The sequence below is a fragment of the Delphinus delphis genome, chromosome 11, assembly GCF_949987515.2.
Source record: "Delphinus delphis chromosome 11, mDelDel1.2, whole genome shotgun sequence".
In the NCBI taxonomy this organism is placed as follows: domain Eukaryota; kingdom Metazoa; phylum Chordata; class Mammalia; order Artiodactyla; family Delphinidae; genus Delphinus; species Delphinus delphis.
The window spans coordinates 19,092,740-19,106,026 of NC_082693.1; positions in this window are offsets into that span (position 1 = coordinate 19,092,740).

A 13,287-nucleotide genomic window follows, 5' to 3' on the forward strand; every position below is an offset into this window, starting at 1 on the left:
CTTTGCACTATATTTGAAACTTTTTGTAAGTTTGAGAGCCTTTCAAAATTCAATAAAATATTTTAAACTAGGGCTTCCCTGGTGGCGCAGCGGTTGAGAGTCCGCCTGCCGATGCAGGGGACGCGGGTTCATGCCCCGGTCCGGGAAGATCCCACATGCCGCGGAGCGGCTGCCCCCCGTGAGCCATGGCCGCTGAGCCTGCGCGTCCGGAGCCTGTGCTCCGCAATGGGAGAGGCCACAACAGTGAGAGGCCCGCGTACCGCCAAAAAAAAAATATATATATATATATATATTTATTTATTTATAAATATATATATAAATATATATATATTTTAAAGTAAATTTTTTATTACAATCACCTCTGCAATTTGCTAATTTGTAAATTGTGTCAGCTCTGACACAGGGTTATCATTAGATTAGGATGTCCGTATCATAGGACACAGAAACATATCAGAGAATGAGGATAAACAAAGCAAAGAAAGGAAAAGGGCCTACATCAGAATCCCAGCAGCACTCAGAACTGAGGGTTTCTCTAACACCCTAATGGATAGGGATTTATAGTTACTGTATACTTATAAGTTACTATGAGAATACAGTTAAATAAACTTCCAAATTTATTTAATAGTGAAGTTCATTCTTCTCAATTTATCCTTTTGGTGAAAGTTTGAAGTCTTGTGTTTAGAAGATGTCAAATTGCAGGGATTCACTGGTCCTTGCTCTTATGGTTAACAACAGGTAAAACACGCCTTCACAGGGTGATCTCTGAATAGGGAAAACTATTGTCAGGGGTTTGAGCCATTGATTTTGATGGAAGCCCAGTCTGCCTCATTTACAAAGCCTATGTGGCAAACTCTAGGATTTTAAGTGAAGTGCAATCCATTTTGGGAGAAAAATCAGCTAACTTCTAATTCAGTCTACTTTTAATCAGTGGAAAAATCACAATGCACTCACTTAGATATGCATACTATCTATATTTAGAAGAAAAATAGAGTTGAGAGATTCTTGAGTTACCAAAGTCTGTCAAATTTCAGTCAAAAAATGTCAATAGAAATTTCTCAATTTTCAATTTACCAATATTTACAAATTTAAAGTAATTTTATACAATTTTATTTCAATGCAGAAAATTCAAATGCCTTAGAAATTTATTCTTCTTTATTCCCTATTTTTAAACCTTTCCTTTAAGTTGATGTGCCTTCATTTCTTTTTTATTTTCAAATTCCTTCTCAATAAAAATAGGGTTCTTTTGGTGTTTCTCTTTAAAGGGATAAATATCAATATGAGTTTTCAGGAATATAACTAAACGTTTAGATATATGAAGTCACTGACATCCACACCCACAGTTTAATTTATTGTTTTTTACACCAAAAGAAAAAAAAAATATGAGGTCCAATGTTATTTAATCTTCAATATAGAGTAAATGAAATACCTGTTTTATTTTTTTAATTTTATATTATTGATTAATAAGGATAAGTGAACATTTCCCTTTAAAATAAATTACACTTTAAAGGAGAAAAATAATTTTTTCCACATGGAACTCAACTACAGAATACTAATTTCATCAAAGGTACTAGCTAGTTGTAGTTTTCCCCCCATTTTTAACCTGTAAGTGGCTTTCCTTGGCATTAATCACATAGTTCCATGTATCTATATTTATAATTTTAACAGATACTTCATAAATATGGAATCAGGCTATTATCTTGATAATGTGCCACTTTTCTATAAATACAGAGATAGGGTAATTACCACTAGAACTATTTGATAAAATTCAAAAATAGATAAATAATGAATAAGTCTTCCATTCAGTCATTAAAATTCAGAAAACAAAACAAAATATATTTAGCCATTATCCTTTTGATGAATTTGGCTCTCTGCCTTCAAACCACTACCAATTTCAGCTGGCATATAAGGAGCATTTTATGAATACTGCCCAGTGTGCAATGAACTGAACTGGAGACACTAGTCAATAACAGCCCATTAGCATTATCCAAATGAAGAAGCAAATTAAGCATAAAGAAAAATTTTTAAACAATATAAAAGTTGACATGCAAAATAGGAAAATCTAAGAAATTGTGAGTGAAGTTCAACCCGTCCTATAATCCGACTTATGCTTTGAAACTGGGAGGCAAGTTTATTCATAAATATAGGTCAGTTACTATAAATTCTAGGATCAGTAAGTAGTACAGGATGGTTATGTGATTTTTTTCCTGTTTATGACGTTATCACTACTGTGTGACATGGCCACTAAGAAAAGATAGTATATTCGTAGGTTGCATTAGTGTTAAAGTGTCCAGTTTAGGTGAATGAATTCTCAGACCTGTATATAGCATACTGTGTTCAGCCACTCATTTTAGAAATATTAGTTTTATTCTTATTATGTTATGATCCTTCAATATTCAATACATTTCTCAGCAAACATTTATTTGGTACCCACCTACTATAGAATAGGACCTGTGATAATGGCTGCAATACAGTAATGAAGAAGGCATTGTTTCTATTTGCCCAAATAAATAGACAATTTAAAAACCACAATAAGCTTATGATGGTGCTAAACAGTGTGTGTTAACAAGAACATACAGAAGAGCATCCAACTAGCTTTTGAGGAGTCAGGGAAGAATTTCCCCTGAAGGGATCACATCCTCTGAGAAGCTTTTCTAGACTGCCTGGTGCATGTCAGATTCTGGCAGGCACTCTTTATTTTTCCTTGAGGCCAGATCTTGCAGTTTGAAGTTTCATGTCTATTTGGGAGATTTTTTTCTGTTTGGTTTCTTCCATTAGATTTGAAGCACTAGGACCACACCAAGTTTGTATACCATTGTCTCCCCATTCCTGGAACCTAGCACAAGTTTAATAGCTGATAGAGTGAAGGGGATATTTAAGTTTAAACTCCAAGGACAAGTAGAAGTGTGTTCAGTAAGGAAGGAAAGGGATTCATTTCCACAGGTGGTCCAAAGGCTCTAAGGTGAGAAAAATCATCAATAGATTTAGGAACTAAAGTGAATCTAATGTGGCTGAAAATGGCAAATGAAGGTGGCTTGATAGGAGGTGGAGGGACATAAAAGAGGGAAGAGTTACAAGAGTTGAGGCTGAAGAAGTAAGCAGGAGCTAGAGGCTGGATCCACGAAAGCCTTGAGGAATGATTAAGATAATATATGTAAAATGATTAGCAAAATATCTGACACATGTAGGCATTCAATAAAAATGTTCTTTTATCATTAAGAATGTATTCTTTCACTTTTAATCACTTTTACATTGCAGATTAATTTTTTAAAATCTGATTCATCTTTTTATATATATATAAATTTACTTATTTATTTGTTTGTTTATTTTTGGCTGTGTTGGTCTTCATTGCTGCACGCGGATTTTCTCTAGTTGCAGCGAGCGGGGGCTACTGTTTGTTGCGGTGCTCGGGCTTCTCATTGCAGTGGCTTCTCTTGTTGCGGAGCACGGGCTCTAGGCGCACGGGCTTCAGTAGTTGCGGCACGTGGGCTCAGTAGTTGTGGCTCACAGGCTCTAAAGCACAGGCTCAGTAATTGTGGCGCACGGACTTAGTTGCTCCACAGCATGTGGGATCTTCCTGGACCAGGGATCAAACCCATGTCCCCTACATTGGCAGGCAGATACTTAACTACTGCACCACCTGGGAAATCCCCAGATTCAATTTTAATCAGGAGTTTTTCGAGATAAAGGAAAGTGGCATTTAACAAGATACAATCATTCATGGAGTTTACATTCTGGTAGGTGAGGGTGGGAAGAGAGATAAGCAATAAATAACCAAACTAAAACTGACCAGGTGGTGATAAAGACTAAGATGAAAATAAAACTGGGAGATGTGATGTGATAACTGGAAGGGTACATAAGATGGTTAAGAAAGAACTGTAGGACGATGATTCTTAAGTTGAGATCTAAGTGACAAGAGTAAGGCAGTAGTATGGAGACATGGGGATGAGCATTCTAGGAGCAGTTGGCACGGTTGTGTTTTCTGGGGGAAAAACAATTCAAGCTTAGAATTAAGGACTAGAAAAAAGACCAGTCTGGTGGGAGTGTAGTGAGTTAGGAGGAGAGTCACCAGCAGAAATGCTTTTGAAGAGCTAGGGAGGGGCCATATACATTTTTGTGGTCTATGGTTGGGAGTTTGAGTTTTATTTATAGTGCAATGGGGAAATAGGGTTGAAAGGAGGGGAGTTATTTAAATAGAATTATGTTTTAGAAATATCACTTTGGAGTGAAATGAATAGATTTCGTACTGAAGGAAGTATTAAAAGATAAGTTAGCCATAGTACTTGCTCATTGGGGAAAAAGATAGGTAATGATGATATAATACTCTTTGGTGGGCATGTATTCACAAGGGAAGAGAAACATTTACCCTTCTGGATAGAAGGCTTATCAGAGATGGTCCAGGCCATCATCATCTTTCACATGAGCTGATACGATAGAAGTACTTTCCTCACCACTTCCACTATTGCCCCTCTTCAGTCTACTCCTAAAACAACAACCTGAGTGATTCTTTAAAGCACAGTCACACTTTCTCATTCTGCTGCTCGTAATCATCCCGTGTCTTTCAACTCGCTCAGAGTGACAGCCAAGGTCTTCATTAACCACCAGTGAGAACATGTGTGAGCTGGCTCTTCTTCTGTTTATCTTTATACATCACCTGATAACTCTCCTTCTCACTCCCTTTACTTCAGTCATTCCAGCCTTCCTGAGGTTCCTCTAACAAGCCTGACAAACAGGTCCTTACCTCAGGGCCTTTGTATTGACTGTTTCTTCTGCCCCGGCTGCTCTTCTCAAAAACATATTCCTGGCTCAATTCCTCTATTCATTCTAGTCTCTAAAAACATCACCTTTACCAGTAGTTCTAACGCTCATAACTTGGATAAAATATGCATATTGTGGTAGGCTGATCATGGCCTCCAAATATACAGGCACATCTTAATCTCTGGAACTTGTAAATGTCACTATGTTTGGAAAAAGGTCTTTGCAGGTGTGGTTAAGTTAAGGATCTTGAATGGAAGAGATTATCCTGAATTGTCCCAGTGGGCCTTAAACACTATCACAAGTGTCCTTATACAAGAGAGACAGAGTTAGATTAAACACACACACAGGAGATGATGTAAGATGTAGGCAAAGATTAGAGTGATGTGGCCTCAAACCAAGAAATGCCAGCAGCCACCAGAGCCTGGAAGAGGAGAGGAACAGATTTTCCTCCTAAAGCTTTTGGTATGAGAGCAGCTTTGCTGACAACTTGATATTGGAATTGTAACCTCCAGAACTTCAAGAGAATAAAACTTCTATTGTTTTAGATACCAAATTTATGTATTTTGGTATAGCAGCAATAGGAAACAAATACATGTTTCAAACACCTATCCCTTTTACCTTGCTTTATTTTTCTTCCATAGCATTTATTATCTGCTATAATATGCAATTATTTGTGCGTGCCTGTCAGTCATGTTCTACCAGAATGTAAGCGCCGTAATGACAGGAACTTTTTGTGTTGTATCCCCATCTTAGAACGATGCCTGGGACATAGTTCTCAATAATTATTTGTGAGATGGAGGAAAGGAAGGAAAGCAGAGAGAGAAAAAGAGAGGGATGGAAATTGGGAGGGAGGGAAAGAGAAGGATAAAATTAAGAGAGAGCTAATAGTGATAATGAATAATAGTGATAAAGAATTTTCCTGACATAACTTTCTTTTTAGAATTAAAATACTATTCAAAAAAAGCTTGAAGTGATTTGAAAGATGTTAAAAGCTTCGTAATTATTTAAAAGAAATCAAGAAATTTGGTTTTTGTTCATTTGTTGGTTTTTAGCATCAGGTAAGAAAGAAAGGGAGAGGAGGGAAAAAAGAAAATAACTTATCAAAACTATTTCAAGATAGATAAGCCTGGATAGTCTTACAAATGTTAAATCAAATGGATCAAAATAAAATATTTTCTCACAAAAGAAAAGAGAAAAATAACAGGCCTAGATTTTTTGCAAGGGTGAGTTCTACTAAACAGTCAAACTATTCTGATCTTTACTATAAACTATACTAGTGTATAAAACAAAAGCATAATCCTCATCTAATCTGAGAAACCTAACGTAACCTTGATGACAAATCCAGACTAAGACAATTTGAGAAAGAAAAAGTACAACCTCAACTGGCATATAATTAAAGATGAAAAGAAAATTGCTAAAACTACATTAGCAAATCAAATACAGCAATGTATAAAAAAGATAATATCTCGTGATCAAACTGGTCATATCCTTGGAATGCAACATTGATTTAACATTAGAAATTCACCAGATCAAAGGAGAAAAGTCATATGATATTCTCAAGAGATGCAGAGAAAAATTAGGTATAATTCAACATCTATTAAATAGTACTTTTTAATCTTAGCAAACAAGAAATAGTAAATAATTCTTTAATCGGGAAAAGAATATCTACAAAAACATATAGTAATCATTACATTTCATTGCAAAAGGGTGAAATTATTCTTTTGAACTTAGAAACAGGAGTTCTTGCTTTCCTCAATTCTATTAACATTGTACTAGAGGTCTAGGCAGTGCAATAAGGCAAGAACAGTAAAAAAAAAAAAAAATAAACCAGATGTGGAAAAAAAGAAATAAAACTGTCATTATATAGAGATAATATGAGTTTGTACATAAAAATCCAAAAGAATCAAAAGATACATTAGGTTAATTCATAGAGAGTTTACCAACTTTGTTGGATATAAAATTTAATTCATATTTCTATACATCAGCAGCAACCAACCACTAGAAAATGTAACCTTTAAAAAAAAGACACCTGGCTTCCCTGGTGGCGCAGTGGTTGAGAATCTGCTTGCTAATGCAGGGGACACGGGTTCGAGCCCTGGTCTGGGAGGATCCCACATGCCGCGGAGCAACTAGGCCCATGAGCCACAGCTACTGAGCCTGCCTGTCCGGAGCCTGTGCTCAGCAACAAGAGAGGCTGCGATAGTGAGAGGCCCGCGCACCGTGATGAAGAGTGGCGTTCGCTTGCCACAACTAGAGAAAGCGCTTGCACAGAAATGAAGACCCAACACAGCAAAAATAAATTAATAAACTCCTAACCCCAACATCTTCTTTAAAAAAAAAAATAAGACACCATTTGCAATAGTATTAAAAAATAGAACACTTCTCATAATCAATCTCATAAAAGTTGTACAGTTTTAAAACATAATCCCAAAATTCTTTGACAACTCTCCCATCACACAGTGGGAATTATGCCTGTCCCCTTGAACCTGAGTTCTGTAACTGCTTGACCAATAGAATCTAGTAGAAATGACACTGTACCATTTTCCAAACATAGGTCTTAAAGAAATTGACACTTCCATTTCCTATCTCTTAGAATGCTACCTGTTAGGACTTAGTCACCTTGCTGTGATGTGCTCCACCAGCTAGTCCTTGGGGAGGGACCACATGCAAAGGCCCTGAGACCACATGATGAAAGACACAGGGCTATCTCTATTTATAGCAGCTGCTCAAATCCTCCCTTCCCTAATCTTCCCAGAACCCTGACCACAGAAACCATTAGTGGCAAGAACAAGATTTTTGTTGTTTTTAAGAACGTAAGTTTTGGAATCGTGTATTACATCATCAATAGATAATCAGAATAATCTGCATGGAGAACTTTCTAAATTTTGCTGAATAACATTTTAAAAGATGGATGGAGGTACAGATTCAATGTAATTCCATAAAAATCCCAACAATCCTTTTGGTGGCACTCCTTAAGAATAAGATGGACTCTTTCCTTTTCATATACCAAAACTTATTTTGAAGTAATAAATAGTTAGGTCAGTGTGGTATTGGAGCATAGATTAACAAGTTCACCAAGAAACAACACAGAGTTTGAAAACAGAACCACACAATAATGAACAATTTTAATATAACACTGTAGATTGAGAAAGAATGGCATTTTCAATATACATTGTTGGGTGGTTCTCTATTTACAATGGAAAAGAACATAAAGTGGACCCATACTTCACACCATATACACCCATCCATTCCAAATGGAGTAGAATTAAATGTGAAAGACAAAACTAAAAACTTTTACAAAAACTTAGAGGAGACCCTCTTTAAGACAGTTTACTAAAAATTTCAAAATTTAATAAGAACTGTAAAATTTAAGAAAAAGACAACTCAATAGGGGAAAAGGGCAAAAGTTATGGCCATGCACATTATAAAAGAGAAAACCCAAATCACCATTAAAATCATAAGAAACCTGAAAAGAGTGTATTTTACCATATTGTAAATTATACCTCGACAAACAAACCAAAATAAAAACGTGAAAAATACCTAACCTTATGACTAATCTTAGAAATACAATTTAAAATCACAGCCAGAAAACATTTCTCACCTACCAAATTAACCAAAAAATAAAAATTCTGATAAAGGAAAGTTTTGGCAAAGATTTGAAGCAACTGGAATATCTATATGCTGTTGGTAGGAATATAAATTAGTGCAATTTTGGAAAAAATTCAGTATTAATAAGACAAGTTAAGAATGGCAGAGAATTCCACTCTTGATTTTATATCTTAGAGAAACTCTTACAAATGGGCACCAGGAAAATGGACAAGAATGCAGCACTGTGTGAAATTGCAAAAAATCTAGAAACTCAAATCCACCAACAGTAGAATGATTAAATCTACTGTGGAAATCAAATATTGGAAAATATACACCAGTAGAAAATTCAAGGAACTAAATGTACAACAGAGTATATGCAGTATGAGACAATTTATATAAAAATTTAAATCATGAAAAACAACTTCATGCATTATTTAGGCATAGGAGAGACATAAAATAATAGGAGTGACTGAATTAAATCCTAATAATACAAAATCCAGAATTGTGGTTTCCTTGGAGGTGTGGCATTGAATGACATTATGGAGGGCACCCCAGTACTACACCTCTAGGTCTGGTGTCAAGCTTAATGTCCACAAAGTTGATTACTATGTTATTTATTATATCTTTATTTTAACTGAAATCATCCATAAATAGGTTTAAATTTTTAGGTCAGATGTTGGCTGCCTGAAAAATTTACAATCCCCTGTAAATGTGGTGGGTCATTATGACAAGTTAGGGTATAGAATATGTATTTCAAAGTATGAATGTTGGTTTTATGAGGAAGTTCGACCATTATTTCAAGGAATATGTTCTGAGTTTTAGAGAGAGTTCAGAGGTTGACATTCTAATCTTAACTGAAAGCAGACCTCTTAGCCTATGCTTCTACTTCAAAAGTGTCCTTTCCAGATAGCAGCAATGAAAAATATCTGAATCTTGAATAAGGGGGAATTAATTTTCAATAATCTCTTATAGATAACTAAGATTAAGGCAATACAGCAAGGTTAAAAGATCAGGATCTTTGCCTTCATTCTCAACTCTGCAACTGTGATAGTAATTGAAAAATATAACTGAAAACAACCTCAAGGTCAAAATGATGTATCTGTTTGCTTTTCTGAGATTCAAGATTCATTTTGACTAAATCCCTTTGAACTCTCTGTACCTGGTTTATCTGCCTAAGATGAGATACAGGGATCCATGTTCACATAGAATTGTCTTCACGAGCTTTCTAGTCTTAGTTGGGGTTTTTTGTTTTTTAACTTCAGTAAAGGAATTTAAAATATTAAAAGCTGGGACACATGTTGATTATTTCTGTAATTGGGCAGAATGAGATTAGATGAAGGCCAATCTAAGGAGCAGAGTCATCAACTGGGAAGAAATTTATAAATTAAAAATAAAGTAAATTTGAGAGTTAATTCCTTTTGCTGATGCCCTGGATACCTTGGGGAGTTGACATGTGACTGCTTTAAGAACAGTGAGGTGGAATTGTCCATGTCATGGCCTACATGAAGGGCCAGTTTGCATGCCAAATATTGTCACCCTTTATTCTGTACCTTAATTGACAGAGCTCAGGGTTGGAGAAAGAGACAAGTCACATTCATCAGGGAAAAGATTAAGTGCAGAAAAGTCATGAAATCCCTACCCTGTTAAACTCCCATCTCTTCAGTCAAATAATATTCTGTCTACAACTTTCTATGGCTTACATTAACAATTTTTTGTCTGACTTATAAATTCTCAAGGTAATATTGTCTTTTTGTGTCCATATAGCATTTTCCTTTTCTGGAATCATAGCATCAGTGACAGAATTTTGTTGACATGTTGGGCCTGGATTTTGCCTACTTCTTGATGATAATATCTCTCTGTGACATTGTTTGGCATTTGCTCATGTGCTAATCTTCCATATGATTTTTAATTATTTTATCCAGATCTCTAAATGTTTTGACAAGTTAAGCTGCTCTGAATCATTTTCAACAACCTCAGCTCTGAGAAAGAATGCCTTCAATTAAAATAATAACAAGTGAACAGTTCAAGGAAAATTTTACAGAAAAAACAAGAAAGGAAGGCATAATTCCATTGTCTGTGCCTCACAGTTGAACACAAGCTTTTTCCCATAGAGACATAATTTTTGGTTTCCACTTTGTTGTTATTAAAGACTCAAGGGTCTTCATCAAGTCCTGTGCTCTAACTGCTTTTTCAAAAAAAAAAAAATTGTCCATTTGTGAGTAAAGTTCCAGCAAAGAAAAAACAAATGTATCTTGTTGCTAAGAACCTATAAATGCAAGATTTCAAGATGAGGAATGACCATGTTTTAATAAATTGTATGACGGGGGTTGGCTGTCCCATTCCACAGGCTGTAGAATCAAAACATTCCACTCACACAGGTATGCATGTTCCCATAAAATGAAACACAGTTTGAGGCAATGTGATCAACTGCAGCAGAATGAAATCTTGTCATTTACACGACTAGTGATATGAGCACCCCAAGAGGGGTTGGTTATTAGCTATTGAAATATGGTTCTATGGGAAAGCATCATCACTGAGCAGTAAGATTAGAAAATTTCAACTGAGAAGTTTTTTAGGAACATGTAAATCCTCAATTGTTATACATAACCCCTTTCTTAGTTTTTTTTTTCCTTCTAACAAAAACATACAAGATTTTTTAATATATAATTTAAAATAATGGTGAAACATGTAGATAAGTAAAAAGTGTTATAAAACCTAAAGTTTTCTCCCCCAATTATTCATGTTATCAAATTGGGTCCCAATGTTCAACACTTACAGAATCAATACTCACAGATGTTGGTAGAAAGGAAAGGCACCTTTAATCAGAGTGCTGGCAATCTGGGGAGGTGGTGGACTCAACGTCCCCCAAAAACCACCTCCAAAGAGTCTGCTCAGCCATGAAAGCTTTTAAAGCCAAAAGGGAAGTAATCTCAGTTAATCATTGAGGTAGGGGGTCAGAGTCATCACCATCCTCCACTGTGTGTAAGCTTGTCAACTCCTCATGACTTTTCTTTAGATGCTATCTTGTTCACACAGTTTGTTTGTGAGATTACTGAAGGGGAAGCTAGGGAAGAGATCTGGTCATCTGTTAATTACTTATTCTTCATTTCTGCTTCCTTGATCTACAGAAAGAACCAACAAGTTAGGCAAAGTATTGTGTGACCAAAAGATTTGAAAGGTGTGCTAGGGCCTGAGATGAGTAGAGCATGGGGGTGCCTGGTTTAAGTTTAGCGACAAGACAAAGGGGTGTCTCCTGCAGAGAATTCTTTCCTGCAAAAAGCTTTTTTCCTACCAAAAGCTGTTTACATTCATGCACAGAAAGAACTTCAGAGAAAAAGAGTTACAATTTAGTTTAAATGGAAAATTGAAGTTCATAAGAACACAAGAAACACATTGGATCAAACCCATGCTCTAGCAAGACCAATAGTATATCTATTATCTATCTACCTATTATCACACCAAAAGATGCCTAATGATTGCCACCAAGGATGTTATTCTTAAAAAATCCGGACTTTCATTTCACATAATTAAATCAATGGTGTGTATATCAATGATTATTTACACGCCTCTTTATGCTCTTTAAAAATGTACAGATGGTCTCTTACTTTCCACTGCTTACTCCTATTTTAGGAAACGTTGGGGCCATGCTCATATAGCCTCATGCATATTGTAGAAATATGATACAATTTGTTCTATTTGAATATAAAGGGGTTTGCAGACTGAATTGTTTAACAGCCTTGTCCCCCATCTTGGATTGTCTTTACTCTGTTTAGTTTAAACAATATAGACACAAAAGGTATGCCAGCTCTAGTCAGAGGGATATTTGATCACGTGATATGAGAAGTTTCCAAAAGCTGATAAGGATTGGTTTTCTTGTTGTACTCAGACTGAAAGTAATATTTTTCCAATGAAAGAGTCAGAAGAATCTGAAAAATCATAATCTGGAAAAAAGAAAGGTACACAAAAAAAGGAAAGAACAGAAACAAGTTTGCTGTACCAGAAAAAGCAAAGCAAAAGAGAGAAGAAAGTAATTCAAAGGGAAATGGAATTAGCCAGCAATGTTTGAAGATGAAGGGTGGCTAATGAAGATGAAGGCCAAGGAAAAGGGTTGCCTTTAAATATTAAATGACATAATCATAAGGGCAGGAGGTTATGCCTCCAGTTTTTTGTTTTCTGGGGTTTTTTTTAGGAAAACAATCTATTGGGAAATAATAGAACTTTAACTTCGAAATCAGCAATGTAGCCAGTTATGATTTCTTCCTTGGTAATTGTGATTACTGAAAACTATATAAAACCTTTTCTTGTTCCCCTGAGAGTCTCTGTGCTGGGAATGCATCTCTGGTAGCTCCTGTCTATTGGCTATTCCTTCTCCATTTCTCTCACCTAATTGGATGTACCTAATTAGCATTTCCTCCACCTGGTTAAGAGTTCATGAAAGAGGCTAGATGGGAATTCTCAGGACGTAGTATCTAGGAAGTCTGGCAAGGATAAACCATTGACCAGGGAAATATTGCCATCCTCCTTCTTCTTACCCCCATCAGAACCCCAAAAGTACTTACCTATAATTAGGTGGTCATAAGTAAACTTAAGAAGAACAGTAAATAAAATTTAAATGTCACTGGACTGAGAAGGAATTAGATGGTGAGTAAATAGAGGCATTAACTCTAAGAATGTTTCTGAGAAATTTATTGCTAAAGAGGGAGGCAAGGCAGTAGTTCTGAGGGTTTTGCAAAAGGACATGCTACCTAGATGTTAGCATGGAGGAGATGCCCACCAGAGAATTTTGTGTATGGCTTGTGTATTATCAGTAGATGATTCCTTTCTACTTTATGATTAATTAATGCTTCTGATAAAAATAATTCTGGTTATGCTCAAGAAGTAGCCAACCATTGGTTCAAATGTTTTTCTATGATCCGTAATCTATGAGATACACTGAGATATGCA